This window comes from Rhinoraja longicauda, chromosome 36, assembly GCF_053455715.1.
Source record: "Rhinoraja longicauda isolate Sanriku21f chromosome 36, sRhiLon1.1, whole genome shotgun sequence".
NCBI lineage: Eukaryota > Metazoa > Chordata > Chondrichthyes > Rajiformes > Arhynchobatidae > Rhinoraja > Rhinoraja longicauda.
The window spans coordinates 6,796,518-6,813,472 of record NC_135988.1 but is presented as its reverse complement, the minus strand read 5'-3'; positions in this window follow the sequence as shown (position 1 = coordinate 6,813,472).

Here is a 16,955-nt window from a genome sequence, read left to right as displayed (position 1 = left end):
ACTGCCAGCGCTGGTTATTCCTCAAACTCAAACGAGGGTTAAAATAAAACCTATCCCATTTTCTATTTTGCAACTTTAATCATACATCCACTTTCATTTGTCCACTAACTAGACTTTCCTGATAACCTGCCGGGTCATTCAATCCCATCACGGTGGAAAAATGTTATCCCTTCTTTGGAAGGGTTCTCCAGTTAGTTAGGTTTAACGTCAAATAGTGTTCTCTGGTGAGGAGACACATTCCAAAGCTGGCTTAGCACCAGGGATGAAGGGGAGGCCTCAGGTGTCACCATTTCAAAAGGAAGAAAGTTCCCGACCCGAAACGTCACCTATCCATATTCTCCAGAGATATAAGAAAATAACTGCAGATGCTGGTACAAATCGATTTATTCACAAAATGCTGGAGTAACTCAGCAGGTCAGGCAGCATCTCGGGAGGGAAGGAATGGGTGACGTTTCGGGTCAAGACCCTTCTTCTCCAGAGATGCTGCCTGTCCAGCTGAGTTACTCCAGCACTTTGTGTAAATCCTTGTTTCTCCAATAAATTAATTCCACTAATCCCTTTATTGTTTCTGTAGCTGGTAGCAACCAGAGATTCCTGCTTGAGACCTTAGACTTGGAACCAGAAATTGTGGACTGCTGGACATCCTCCAGACCATCTTGAGCACTAGCAAGGGAAAGAAACCCGTGATGGATAACTATCTGCTTGTACAGAACGGGAAGTGAGCTCATTTGGTAGCACCGTGACCTTTGAATCAGAAGGTAATGGGTTCAAATCCCACCAAACACAAAATCCTTAGCTGACTGCTGCAGTCTCTTTACAATCAAACTAAAATAAGGCACCATCTGTTTTCTTGGATGAGTTTTAATGATCCCAAGGCAGTAGTTCGAAGAATAAATTGCATAAACATACATACACTTACACACATGCGCACGTGCACGTACAGTATGCACATATACATGCAGGCACATGCACAAACACATGGGCACGCTAATCCTTTACCATTGGATGCGAGGTTGCCCTCTAAGATGTGTATAAGATCACGAGAGGAATAGATAGGGTAAATGCACAGTTTCTTACCCAGAGTGCGGGAACTAAAATGCTGAGGACATAGGTTTATGGTGGGGTGGGGGGGGGGGGGGGGGGGGGGAGATTTAATAAGAATTTAATAGGCGTCTTTTATACGCAAAGAGTGGTAGATATATGGAACTGCTGATCTGCTGGAGAGGCAGGTACTTTCACAACGTTTAAAAAACATTTGGATAGGTACATGCATAGAATTGGTTCAGAGGGATATGGGCCAAATGCAGGCAGGGCGGGACTAGTGTAGATGGGGCATGTTGGTCGATGTGGGCACGTTGGGCCGAAGGGCCTGTTTCCATGCTGTATGACTGTATGACTCTCTGGCAAGCCGGATGGATTATTGAAGACACCAAGTGCTGGAGTAGCTCAGTGGGTCAGGCAGCAACTCCGGAAAGCATGGACAGGCAACGTTTGTGTCGAGGCCCTTCTTCAAACTGATTGTAGATGGGGGAAGAAACCTGGGAGAGGGGTGGGGGCGAACAAAGACTGGTCAGTGATAAGGGGGTGGGGTCAGAACAAAGACTGGTCAGTGATAAGGGGGTGGGGTATGATTGGCAGATGGTTGGACAAAGGCCAGAGATGAAAAGACAAAAACTATGAGATTAGGGTAGAAGATGCGTGAAATGTGAAGCCAAAGGAATGTAGGTGGAAGGGGATGGGAGGAAAGAGAAAGGGAGAAATGGACTACCAGGTAAGTTACCGAGGGGGGTGGGGTGGGGGCATTGATTATTTTTGGGCCTTTACCCTGTCATTTTTCTTTCACATATTTTAGAAAATGGATAGGCTTGGTTTGTTTACCTGGAGCAAAGGAAACTGAGGGGAGAATTATATTGAAACGCATAGAGAAGGTGAGAAGCTTTTCCCATTAATATCGAGGTCTAGAACGAGAAGGCGTTGATTTAAGGTGAGGAGTAAGAGGATTAAAGAGGATTTAATGAAATTTATCTCACCAAAAGTGTGGCTGCAATCTGGAAATCAATGCCTGAGAAGGTAACTGTAACATTTAAAAAGCATCTGCACAAGCACTTAAATCATCAAGGCTGCAGATTAATCGCTGGTAAATGAGATTAGTATAGATAGGTACTTGATGATTGGCATGGATATGTTGGCAACAGGACCTGTTTCTGAGCTTTACTTTAGACTTTAGGGATACAGCATAGAAACAGGCTCACCTATTACATTAGCATTGCGCCATACACTAGGGACAATTAAAAATTTTACTGAAGCCAATTACCCTACCTGTACGTCTTTGGTGTGTGGGAGGAAACTGGAGCACCCGGAGAAAACCCACGCGGTCATAATCCCCATGTGGAAAGCATACAGACAGGATCAAACCCAGGTGTCTGGCACTGTGAGCCAGCAGCTCCACCGCTGTGCTGTGCGATTCCACAATAGACAATAGACAATAGACAATAGGTGCAGGAGTAGGCCATTCAGCCCTTCGAGCCAGCACCGCCATTCAATGCGATCATGGCTGATCACTATCAATCAGTACCCCGTTCCACAACTCTATAACACGCACAGTTAAATCAACAGGATATTCGCACAAAGAAAAATCACAGGAACACAAAATGAATTATTGTTTTCTTTGCACTCTAGTTTTTTTGTTATTTTTTTAAAATGCAGAAGGGGAGAAAAAGCTAGTTTGATTAATCAGGTTGATAAGAGACAAAAGCTCGTGATGAAACATCCCATTGTTGATACTCTTTCACTGAGGCTTTGTGTTCCCATGTAGTGGGCTGTGCCTCACTTTAAGACAGTAACTGGTAAATGACGCAGTCTGCAGTGATTTAATCTCATTTTATTTAACTGATTACTTTGCAACAACAAAATAAATGTAGGCCATTCGGCCGATTGGGTCTGTGCTGGTAGATGTTCCTCACTGACCTCTTCCCACACAACTTCAGAGTTAGGTCCTTGATGTCTATTAATCCCCTTGTGTTTACTCAGCTTTATTTTAATTGCTTCCCCACAGTTTGTCTCACTAATCCTTTTGGGAACAAATTAGGTTTAGTTTGGTTTAGTTTAGTTTAAAGATACAGTGCGGAAACAGGCCCTTTGGCCCACCGAGTCCGCACCAACCAGCGATCCCCACACATTAACACCATCCTACACACACTGGGGACAACTAGGGATAATTGATACATACACCAAACCAATTAACCTACATACCTGTATATCTTTGGAGTGTGGGAGGAAACCAAAGTTCTCGGAGAAATCCCACGGGGTCACGGGGAGAACGTACAAACTACGCACAGACAGTGCCCGTAGTCGGGATCGAACCCGGGTCTCCGGCACTGCAAGCGTTATAAGGCAGCAACTCTAACGCTGCGCCACTGTGCCATGGCAGAATTAGGCCATTTGGCCCATCAAGTCTACCCTGCCATTCAATCATGTCTGATCTATCTCTCCCTCCTAACCCCATTCTCCTGCCTTCTCAGTTCAGTTTTCAGTTTAGTTTATTGTCACGTGAACCGAGGTACAGTGAAAAGCTTTTGTTGCGAGCTAACCAATCCCAATTCCCCATCGTCAACGTTCTCTGGATCAAGAGGCTTCTCCTGAATTCCACAAATAATAATTGTTTTGATGACATGTTGATGTACCTCTGGTTCCGGTTTTCCTTCGAATTGGAAGTATTTTCTCTACCTCCATTCAAATAAAGACGTCTATCAAATAAACCATTCAACCTTTTTTTATGGCATAAAAGCCCCCGTCTGTTCAATTCTAGATGCATGATAACAGAGTAGATACATTATTCAAACTGAAAGTTTTGATGAACCATCTCCTGATAAGAGTTCAAATTCCATGTGTGAAATTTAAATTCATTTAATTCTAGAAATGTTTAGTACAGTAGTAACAGTAATTGTAACCACAAACATACCGTATTGACATTAACTAGCTCAATTACTCTGTTTGCAAAATATATTTTGCCATCTTTCCATGGTTTAATTTATTTCATTTAGTTTATTTTAGAGATACAGCACAGAAACAGGCCATTTGGCCACTGCGTCCGTGCCGACCTGTGATCCCTGCACACTATCACTATCCTACACATACTGGGGACTAATTACAATTTTACCAAGTCAATTAGCCTCCACACCAGTACGTTATTGGAGTGTTGGAGGAAGCCGAAGCACCCGGAGAAAACCCACGCAGGTCAAGGGGAGAATGTACAATTTACACACACAGCACCTGCAGTCAGGATTGAACCCAGGTCTCTGGCGCTGTAAGGTTGTAGCTCTACCGCTACACCATCGTGCCACCTGTCTTTCCATGGTCCAAGGCTGTATTTGAATCCAGATACCGAGGAAAGGTGTTGACTCTAAACTGCTCTTTGAAATGACTGTCACCCATTCCTTCTCTCCCGAGATGCTGCCTGACCTGCTGAGTTACTCCAGCATTTTGTGAATGAATACCTTCGATTTGTACCAGCATCTGCAGTTATTTTCTTATACTACTTTGAAATGACCAAACGCACCATCAAATTTGAGGACAGTTAATGATATAGAAACAGAGAAACATAGAAAATAGGTGCAGGAGTAGGCCATTCGGCCCTTCGAGCCTGCACCGCCATTCAATATGATCATGGCTGATCATCTAGCTCAGTAACCTGTATCTGCCTTCTCTCCATACCCCCTGATCCCTTTAGCCATAAGGGCCACATCTAACTCCCTCTTAAATATAGCCAATGAACTGGCCTCAACTACCTTCTGTGGCGGAGAATTCCACAGACTCACCACTCTCTGTGTGAAGAAATGTTTTCTCATCTCGGTCCTAAAAGACTTCCCCCTTATCCTTAAGCTGTGACCCCTGGTTCTGGACTTCCCCAACATCGGGAACAATCTTCCCGCATCTAGCCTCTCCAACCCCCTAAGAATTTTATATGTTTCAATAAGATCCCCCCTCAGTCTTCTAAATTCCAGCGAGTATAAGCCTAGTCTATCCAGTCTTTCTTCATATGAAAGTCCTGCTATCCCAGGGATCAATCTGGTGAACCTCCTCTGTACTCCCTCTAAGGCTAGAATGTCTTTCCTCAGATTAGGAGACCAAAACTGTACACAATACTCCAGGTGCGGTCTCACCAAGGCCCTGTACAACTGCAGCAGAACCTCCCTGCTCCTATACTCAAATCCTCTTGCTATGAATGCTAACATACCATTCGCTTTCTTCACTGCCTGCTGCACCTGCACGCTTGCTTTCAATGACTGGTGCACCATGACACCCAGGTCACGTTGCATCTCCCCTTTTCCTAATTGGCCACCATTCAGGTAATACTCTGCTTTCCTGTTCTTGCCGCCAAAGTGGATAACCTCACATTTATCCACATTATATTGCATCTGCCATGCATTGCCCACTCTCCTGATCTATCCAAGTCACTCTGCAGCCTCCTAGCATCCTCCTCGCAGCTAACACTGCCACCCAGCTTCGTGTCATCCGCAAACTTAGAGATGTTGCATTCAATTCCCTCGTCCAAATCATTAATATATATTGTAAATAACTGGGGTCCCAGCACTGAGCCTTGCGGTACCCCACTAGTCACTGCCTGCCATTCCGAAAAGGACCCGTTTATTCCTACTCTTTGCTTCCTGTCCGCCAACCAATTCTCTATCCACCTCAACACTGAACCCCCAATACCGTGGCTATAAGTTTGTACCCCAATCTCCTATGTGGGACCTTGTCGAAGGCCTTCTGAAAGTCCAGATATAACACATCGACTGGTTCTCCCTTATCCACTCTACTAGTTACATCCTCGAAGAAATCTATAAGATTCGTCAGGCATGATTTGCCTTTCATAAATCCATGCTGACTTTGTCCGATGATTTCACCACTTTCCAAATGTGATGCTATCACATCTTTAATAACTGACTAGCATTTTCCCCACTACCGATGTTAGGCTAACTGGTCTATAATTCCCCGTTTTCTCTCTCCCTCCCTTTTTAAAAAGTGGGGTTACATTAGCTACCCTCCAATCCTCAGGAACTACTCCAGAATCTAAAGAGTTTTGAAAAATTATCACTAATGCATCCACTATTTCTGAGGCTACTTCCTTAAGCACTCTGGGATGCAGCCTATCTGGCCCTGGGGATTTATCGGCCTTTAATGCATTTAATTTACCTAACACCACTTCCTGACTAACCTGGATTACCCTCAGTTCCTCCATCTCGTTAGACCCCCGGTCCCCTGCTATTTCCGGCAGATTGTTTATGTCTTCCCTAGTGAAGACAGAACCAAAGTAGTTGTTCAATTGGTCTGCCATCTCCTTGTTCCCTATGATCAATCCGACTGCAAGGGACCTACATTTGTCTTAACTAGTCTTTTTCTCTTCACATATCTATAAAAGCTTTTGCAGTCAGTTTTTATGTACACTGCCAGTTTTCTCTCATAATCTATTTTCCCTTTCCTAATTAAGCCCTTTGTCCTCCTCTGCTGGACTCTGAATTTCTCCCAGTCCTCTGGTTTGATACCTTTTCTGGGTAATTTATAACATTGGACAATAACATTGGATTGTTCCCTCTGAAGTATGGGAGATTGAGGAAAGACTTGATAGAAGTATGTAACATGATGAGAGGCATAGGTAGGGCACATCAAACCCCTTATCCCAGTGCAGAAATATCAAAGACTAGAGGACATACTTTTAAAGTCAAAAGGGATAAAGCTTAAAGAGGACATATGGGGTAAATTTTTGACACAGATTGGTGGGTGCCTGGAACATGCTGGCAAGGGATGGTGCTTGAGGCAAATACGAGAATGGGGTTTAAGAGTCCTTTAAATGGGCACATGGACATGCAGGGAATGGAGGGAGTGTAAGAAAATAACTGCAGATGCTGGTACGAATCGAAGGTATTTATTCACAAAATGCTGGAGTAACTCAGCAGGTCAGGCAGCATCTCAGGAGAGAAGGAATGGGCGACGGAGGGAATGGAGGGTTGTGGATCAGATGCAGGCAGAGAAGATTAGTTTAACTTGGCATCATGTCGGTCAGACATAACAGACATTGTCGGTCAGAGCGACAATGTTCTTTTGTGGAGGAAGAAACTGCAGATGCTGGTTTATACCGAAGAGAGACACAAAGTACAGGAGTAACTCGGGCAACATCTCTGGAGAAAAAGGACGGGTGACGTTTCGGGTGGGAACTCTTCTTCCGACCTGTTCCTTTGCTGTATGTCCCAAATTCTATGTTTTCAATGTCAACCTCAGCAACAAAACCCGTATTCTGTGAACGAAGGAGGGGAAAAAAAAGTGCCCCTCCATGATTCCAATCAGTAGCAGCGAAACCAATGCATGCTGCAGATAAGGTGGTTGTTTTATTTTGGATTCCCAACATGTATTTGCTTGACCAGGGATTCAGAAATAAACTCGATGCTGACTGAGATACCAAAAAGACTCGAACTCTGTGTGACTCCACACATTTCTTCAAGGAAGGAGAGCTTGTCAACGGGCAAGACTTAACCTGCCGGCCAGTGTACCAAGTCAACTTCAAAAGCACTTACAGCTATGGGGAAGCAGGTGAAGATATTATTATTATTCCCTCAGCACTTCTTCCTACATTAACTGTGAGAAGGCTGCTTCATCAATCTTCAAAAAGCATTCAAGACATGCATACAAAGAACTTTTTTTTGAAATGCTCCTCTTTTGGGGAATATGCCTGTCATGTTGGCTGCAGGAAATCTTTCTTCAGGATTAGTTTCTCCCCTCTTTCTGTCTTCTGCAGCTGACGGGTTTTTCTGCTGTCTCTTCGAGGTGTATTTTGGGACCGAGTTGAACGATGCACGCTCAGCACAAATCAAGGTTCAGATACCACGTGACACAATTTTCAATCCAAATAATAATTGTTGAGTAAATTGACCAAGATTGATGAAGTGATGGGCTGGAAAAAAAAATAGGGTAAATGTGGGCCATATGTGGATGTCGAAGGTTGTGTAAACAAGGAAACCAGAGCTTTAACAGTGGATAATGCTACCAGCATTTCGCTTGAGCTGATACTGTTACAGTCTTTTTCCCTGTAAAGTTAAGCTCGGTACATTGGTTTGCATGCTGCCTTTTCTATTATCCCATTACTTGCTTGTTACTCAGGTGTCCTTGGACAAATACATGCCTTGCCAGGGCCTGAACAGGCATTTTAACCTCGCACTTCGCTGGAAGATAGACCAAGATAAATGGCTTCTGAATGAATGCATGTTGCAATTGTCATGGATCCAATGAGTATTTCCGTGTTTTAGATTATCCCCATATAAGTAAATGAATGCAGGTTTTGTCTCTCTTTTTAATCACTCATTTACGGGATATTGTTGGCAAGTCCACAACGGCTGGCTGGGCCATTTCAAAAGGGAGTTACAAGTTAACCACATTGCAGTGGGCCTGAGGTCACGTGTTATCTAGACGTGTAGGTGATAGACTTTAGTATAGTTTCGTTTAGCTTAGCTTAGAGAAACAGCATGGAAACAGGATCTTACTTCTGCAGAACCTTAAGATGCTTACAAATGTCACATACCATTGAAACAGCTTCTTCCCCTCTGTTATCAGGCTTCTAAATTATCCTTCCATAAGCTAGGGTACTGTTCAATTCACCTTTATCCCATTGCAGACATTAGACTCTGTCTCTGGAAGTGCTGCGCTACAATGCTAGGAACTATGTTCAGCAGTCCGTTATACTTGAGTTTGACTCGATTGCATTTATGTATTGGCCCCATAGCAGAAGTGTCCACATCGCAGGGCTGGAAACTGGAAGTGTCCTGAACTAATTCTGCTACCACCAATACAATACAATACAATACAATACAACATATCTTTATTGTCATTGTACAGGGGTACAATGAGATTGGGAATGCGCTTCCCATACAATGCAATAAATTAATTAGCATGTTGCAATCCATGACAATTGCAACATGCATTCATTAAAGAGTCAGTATTAATTTAAACAACCCAATGAAACAAATTAGAACAGTTTTAAAACAGAATAAAGTGCAAGTAGGTCTGTGCCGGTTCACTGTGCGATGTGACCATCCGGCTCAGCAGGACTGGTTCATAGCAGCTATGGCCCTGGGGATGAAGCTGTTCCTGAGTCTGGAGGTGCGGACGTAGAAGGCCTTGTATCGTCTGCCTGATGGTAGAAGTTCGAACAGACTATTGCAGGGGTGTGAAGAGTCTTTGTGGATGCTGGTGGCTTTTCTGAGGCATCGTGTGTTGTAGATGCCCTCCAAGGCTGGTAGCTGTGTTCAGATAGTCCTCTGAGCTCTATGGACTACCCGCTGAAGAGCATCTATTGTACAAGTGATGGCTCCCATTGATTTCCCGGAAGCTTGCGTCTCTTACAGGACAGACGATGACACTGATGGCAACATTTGAAACATAGATGATGGACATGAAAGAAGAAGATTTATGTATTGTATTATCTCAATTGTTTGGATAGCATGAAAAACAAAGGTTTTCACAGGACCTCGGTGCATGTAAAAAGCTTTTTATGGGGATGCACCAAGGCGTGGTTTGGGATCAGCTCCATCCAAGACGGCAAGAAATTGCAGAAAATTGTGCAGACCATCACACAAAACCAACCTTCCTTCCATTGACTCGATTTCCACCTCACATTACCTTGGCCCTAGCTACCAGCATCATCAAGGACTATTTGCACCCCAGCCATTCCCTCTTCTCCCCTCTCCCATCGGGCAAAAGGTATGTAAGTGAGGAAAATGCACACCTCCGGATTCAGAGACATTTCCTTCCCAGCTGTTATCAGGCAACTGAACCATTCTACCAACAACTAGAGAGCGGTCCTGAACGACTATCTACCTCTTTGGGGACCCTCGGATTATCTTTGATCGGACAGATATCATGTCTCTGCACACTGTGGATGGTTCAACTGTAATCATGCAATGTCTTTTCGCTGACTGGTTAGCACACAACAAAAGCTTTTCACTGTACCTCGGAACATGTTACAATAAACTAAACTAAACATGATAATAATAATCCTAAACTAAACGGAAAACAGGGTTTAAGTGGAGGCCTTAAGCCTGATTCACTTAAGGATCAAAAAGGATTTAAACCCCCCCCCCCCCCCCCCCCCCCGCCATTCCTGAAGAATCCGTGCTGAACCCACTACAGGTTTGGGTGGCTGTCACTGTTACAGGTTGCCGAAGATTTGAAATCTTCCCGGAGAGAAGAGTGGACCTCTGAGAGAGGTGGGCGGTGGGGTAAATGTTCAAACTAATGTCTTGTTTGTTGGGCCTCCTAGGGCCATGGGTGAGCTGCACAAATACAAGGGAGGCAACGCTGGAGGGTCTCAGCCTTCACCCGCACACACCACTCAGGAGGGGGACTCAGCACAAGTTCATTCCAGTGCAGCAATTAGGTTGAAGAGCAACATTCCAGTCTGAATTATGTGAAGAATTTTGAACAGACGGGATCCAAGAATATTACCTCATTTGTACGGGGCTTCAATTTCTCTTCAAGTCTGCAATTGAACTTAGTGCACGCATGAAGGCAAAAATGCATCAACAGTCGGTGATGAAAGCTGCGCAATTAGCTTCATACCAGAAAAAGTCTCATTCTGAGGCACCGAAGCCTGATTTTACATAGCTATCAAAAGATCAGGGCTCTGCAGGAACTGGAACAGTTTGTTCACTGGAGAATACTTTCATGCTTTACTGCCTGATGAATTCCTATTTTGGTTTATGTTATTTTCATTCATTAATCCTTCCTTCTTGGATAATTTTTTTCCATCCTGTTATTCTGATCGTAATCCACGTGGGTACATTGAGATGGGAAGGTATAAGAACATGCCAATGGATAATTACGAATCATAGAGGGTGGGAATTTGAGATACTCATTAAGAACAAACAACAAAGATGGACACAAAATGCTGGAGTAACTCAGCGGGCCAGGCAGCATCTCTGGAGGGAAGGAATGGGTAACATTCGGTAAAAACCTATGTTCTCTGATTCTTGGTTCCTCTACTCTGGGAAAAAGACTGTGCATTTACACCATCTATTCCTCACATGATTTTGTGCACCTCGATAAGGTTACTCCTCATCCTTCTGCGCTCAAAGAAATAAGGTCCCAACCTGCTCAACCTCTTTAGATGGTGTAAGAAAATAATTGCAGATGCTGGTACAAATCGAAGGTATTTATTCACAAAATGCTGGAGTAACTCAGCAGGTCAGGCAGCATCTCAGGAGAGAAGGAATGGGTGACGTTTCGGGTCGAGACCCTTCTTCAGACTGATCAACCTCTTTCGATAGCTCAGTTCCACTCTCAATCCTAATTTCAGTTTAATAATGACAGACTATGCGCAAGGTTACACCATCCCATTCACCCATCATTTGTAGTTCTATATCGATTCCAATTGGTTTTCAAGCCTTCAGTCTGAAGAAGGGTCTCAACCTGAAATGTCGCCCGTTCCTTCTCTCCAGAGACGCTGAGTTACACCAGCATTTTGTATCTATCTTTGGTGTAAACCAGTATCTGCAGTTCCTTCCTACACAAGAAGAAAACAACATCTATTTATATTGCACCTTAATTACATCAAGGATATCAAAAAGGCACGAGACAGGAGTGTGAGGGAACAAAAATAAACGTTAAACCGCAGAAGGAGATATCAAGGACTGAAAGATTAACAAACAGCTGTCTTTAGTAGCTAAGGCTCGGGTCCCCTGTCATGAAGTGATTGCATTTAAGGAATACAATTAAGCCAAATTTGGTGCAGGATGAGTTCAGAGAAGGTTTGAGAATTGGAGATGGTCACAGTGATAAGGAAGGAAGGATTTTTAAATTAAGTTTTTTACACTTGCAATCAATATAGAGCTATAAACGATGGGTGAATGGGACATTGCAACCTTACACATGGTCTGCCATTATTAAACTGAAATTAGGATTGGAGTGGAGCTGAGCTGCAGGGAGAGGTTGAGTAGGCTAGGACTTTATTTCTTGCAGGGCCGGAGAATGAGGGGTGATATTATAGAAGTGTACAAAATATGAGAGGAATAGATGGTGTAAATGCACAGTCATTTGTCAAGGGCAAGGGAATCAAGAACCAGACGAATTAGGTTTAAGGTGAGGGAGGAAAGATTTAATAGGAACCTGAAAGGTAACATTTTTACACAAAGGGTGGTGGGTGTATGGAACTGGCTGCCAGGGGAGGTAGGCCTGAAGAAGGGTCTCGACCTGATACATCACCCATTCCTTCTCTCCAGAGATGCTGCCTGTCCCACTGAGTTACTCCAGCATTTTGTGTCTATATTCGATTTTAAATTGACAGAGGTGATGCATTGCCAACAAGCTTTTCACCTGGATCCAGATTCATTAAAGTTTACAACACAGTTAAAGCCATTCCACCCATTGCATGACCAACAAGCACATATTGACCGTTAATCTCCCATATTTACACTAACACATAGATATAACACCACCTGCTTCCAAGGATTCAGGTAGGTATTAGACAATAGACAATAGACAATAGACAATAGACAATAGACAATAGACAAGGGCCATAATCTAATTAAGTGGCATCATAGCATCGTCCCAGTTCCTAAACTCCTCTGCGAATCTACAGCCAGTCTGTTTTAGAGTAATTGAGCATGGAAGCAGGTCGTGTGGTCCAACTCATCCATGTCAATCAGTGGGTATCCATCCATAATAAGCCCATCTGCCACCATTTGGCCTGTAGCTCTCGATGTTGAGATAGCTCAAGTACTTGTCTGGACACTTAAATGTTATCAGTAACCCTGCTTCCACTGCCTTCTCATGCAGTGCATTCCAGGTATTCACAACTCTCAGGTTTAGGTTTAGGTTTATTATTATTACCTGTACCAAAGTACAGCGAAAAGCTTTGATTTGCATGCTATCCAATCAGCTCAGGTATACCATACATAAATACAATCAAGTCAGACTCAAGTACAATAGGTAGAGCAAAGTGAAGATAGATGTGAAGATAGATTGTTGATTAGTAAGGGCAGGAAAGATTACGGGGAGAAGGCAGGAGAATGGGGTTGTGAGGAAAAATAGATCAAGATTCAAGATTCAAGATTCAAGATAGCTTTATTGTCATCCAAATTGGACGAAATTCAGTCACCCACAGTCCAACAACAAAAGCATCAAAATAGGCATTAAAATTACACAACCCCCAAAACACACAAAAGAAACATCCATCAAGAAAACATCCATCACAGTGAGTCTCTTCCAGTCCTCTCCTCACTGTGATGGAAGGCCACAATGTCTTTTCCCTTCTCCTGCTGTCCTCTCCCGCGGTCAGGTTGTTGTGGTTGCAGGCCACGCCGGACGGTCCACAGCGGGCCGAGCCTAAGGCGAGTCGCAGCCGCTCCCGCAGCCTCCGAAGACGGCCGGCTCCGCCGATGATAAGTCCGATCCGGGGCGGGCGAACACGCTGCTGCCGTTGCTGGACGTCGGGGCGGTCGTGGCTCCCGACATTGAAGCTTCCGCCCAGCAGAGAAATATCCCGCGGCCTATCTTAGGCCGCGCCGGACGGTGAAATGTCCGCGACCCAAGCCCCACGATCCGGGGCGGGCGAACCCGCTGCCGCTGCTGGAGCTCCTGATGTCGGCATCCACGCGGCCCGAGCCTAAGGCAAGTCGCAGCCGCTCCCGCAGCCTCCGAGGCTCTGCGAACCGGAGCCCTGGAGGCCGCCAGCTCCAGGAGTTGGGCCGATGGTAGGCCGCAGCAGGAACGGAGACAACACCCAGAAAACAAAGGTCGGGTCTCCGTTCGGAAGGGACACATATTTACAATTTTACAGTTCCCCCCCTCCCCCCCACATACACACATAGTACACAAACACAAAAACACGACATCACAACTACAATTAAGACAAAAAAACAACAAAAACACAAAGACAAATGGACCGCAGGTAAGCCGCAGCTGCTATGGCAGCGCCGCCATTATGGTACACTATGGTACACAGCCATGATTGAATAGCGGAGTGGACTTGATCGGCTGAATGGCCTAATTCTTCTCTTTTGTCTAATGGTCTTATGGTCTTATGGTAAGATGCAGAGTGCAGAATATAATTCTCAGCAACAGTACCAGAGACAAAGTCCAATGTCTGCAATGCGGTAGATGTAAATCAGACCGTGCCCTAACTTATGGCAGGACCGTTCAGAAGCCTGATAACAGAGGGGAAGAGGCTATTCTTAGGCCTGGTGTTGGGCACTTTAAAGTTTCTGTACCTTCTGCCCAATGGGACATTGAGAAGGAGGAATAATCGGGGCAAGGTTGATTAAATTGGCTGCTTTTCTGAGGCAGCGTGAAGTGTAGATGGAGTCAATGAAGGGGAGTCTAGTCTGTGTGATTCTGGACTAGGCTACATCTATAACTCTCTGCAACTTCTTGTGGGCTTGGGCAAAGTTGCTCCCAAACCAAGCTGTGATGCAAACCAGCCGTATACTATCTATGGCGCATGTGTAGATGTTTATAAGAGTCACTGGAGACATGCCAAATATCCTCAGTGTCCTCAGGAAATAGAGGGCTTGGTGCGCCTTCTTGGCTGTCACATCAACGTGGTTGGTCCGCAACAGATCATTGATAATATTAATGCCAAGGAATTTGAAGTCCACATCCACTTCCAAACCATTGATAAAGTTGTCCCTCAGATCCCATATAAATCTCTTAGCTCCTACCTAAATCTTTGTTCACCTTTGATTAGATAACTGACTCCTGCAGACAATACTATCTCCACCCCACATAACTTTATATAACTTAGTCACGGCCTCGCCTAAATGCCTCTGCATCAGGGAAAATAGTAACATAGGTTAACCTATGATGAGCGTTTGTCGGCACTGGGCCTGTACTCGCTGGAGTTTAGAAGAATGAGGGGGACCCCATTGAAACATACAGAACAGTGAAAGGCTTGGATAGAGTGGATGTGGAGTGGATGTTTCCACTAGTGGGAGAGTCTAGGACTAGAGGTCATCGCCTCAGAATTAAAGGATGTCCTTTTAGGAAGGAGATAAGGAGAAATTTTGTAGTCAAAGGGTGGTGAATCTGTGGAATTCTTTGCCATAGAAGGATGTGGAGGCCAAGTCAGTCGATATTTTTAAGGCAAAGGTAGATAGATTCTTCATCAGTACAGGTGTCAGAGGTTATGGGGACAAGGCGGGAGAATGGGATTAGGAGGGAGAGAGATAGATCAGCCATGATTGAATGGCGGAGCAAACTTGATGGGCCGAAGGGCCTAATTTTACGCTATGAAATTGGCCCAGCCTTGCTAGTCTTTCCTTTCGTTGTAAATTTTTGTTTAGAGTTTAACCATGTCAGAAATACTTGGGTAACTTATTTATTTAAATAAAATAATTGTCTAATTTACAGAAACAAATAGCCTTTTACAAACTGGAGATTTCCTTCAAACCTCTTACAACCAGCCACTGAATAATAATGGTTCTATCCTGGAACCCCCTCCCCAACCTTCCTTTATCAAGGGCTTTAGTTGCAATAATAATGAAAAACTCCTAGGTAAATCAAACATTTCTTTCAAATAGCATATTGACTTATGTAAGGTACAGTCAGGCTAATAAATGTGGGGTGGAACTTAAAGCTTTCGAAACAAAGAGAATTTGTGGATGATTGGGTTAATGTATGATGAGCATTTGTCGGCACTGGGCCTGTACTAGCTGGAGTTTAGAATGATGAGGGGGGACCTCATTGAAACACAATGAATAATGAAAGGCCTGGAAAGAATGGATGGGGTGAGGATGTTTCCATTAGAGTCTAGTACCAGAGTGCATAGCCTCAGAATAAAAGGACGTACCTTTAGAAAGGAGATGAGGACAAATCTCTTTAGCCAGAGGGTGATGAATTGGGTATTTTTAAGGCAGCTTGATTAGTAAGGGTGTCAAGGGCTAGGGGGAGAAGGCAGGAGAATGGGGTTGAGGGACAGATGGATCAGCCATGATTGAATGGCAGAATAAACCTGATGGGGCGAATGGCCTAATTCTGCTCCTATGACTTATGAACTTATGGGAATGGTGATGGGAGCAAGGCTCACTTGCCTATTCCAAACCTCTGTACTGTCAAACCTGCCAGAGAAGACATAAATGAGCAACAAGTCCACAATGGCTCCCACGAGTTGGAAGTTCAGCTCACCTGTCTGGTGGAAGTGGCCACTGCTTGGGTTGGTAGCGATGTGAGAAGAGCAGTTTTGTGAAGACTTGCTCTATCCCACACGACATTCTGGCGAATCTCCTCCGCCTTCATAACAACCTGTGCTGCCACTTTCAAGAATCTCTGAACTTTTACACCAGAGTCCGTCAGCTCCTCAATAGACCCTCAGAGCTTACCACTCATGGTAGATGTCCTAGCCTCATTAAAGATGTTGTGCATGATATCCTGCACTGTCGGGCTATTTGGTGGCGCAGCGGTAGAGTTGCTGTCTTACAGAGCCAGAGACCCCGGGTTCGATCCTGACCACGGGTGCTCTATGAAACTAAACTAAACCAACCTAAACTAAACTAAACTAAAGGGTAATGACTGAATATCTAGCCAAAGATGACAAAAACTGGGCAGATGACCAAGAGCTTGACTGCAGGGACAATGGTCCGAACGTCATCCACTCTACTCTGTCTTCTGTCATCCTAGGAGATGGATTGCGGCCAGCCGCGGCTGGAAGAAATTAAGAGTCTTTATCTGGCCTGCAGATTTTGCATTTACCACCACGACAGCTCACAACATTTGGAGAGCATAGCCAAGGTCACAGTTCCAGCAGACAGAGATTGGAAAGCTACCAAGAAATGCAGGCCCCTAGCTCATTTCATTAGTCTCGGCGAACGTCTGCGGTTAGACCTAAATCCCTCTTTCTCTTTTAAGGTGAGCACACTATCGCCTCTCCTCCAGTCTGTTCAGCCTCCTTCGGTACCACTTTCATCGGACAGAGA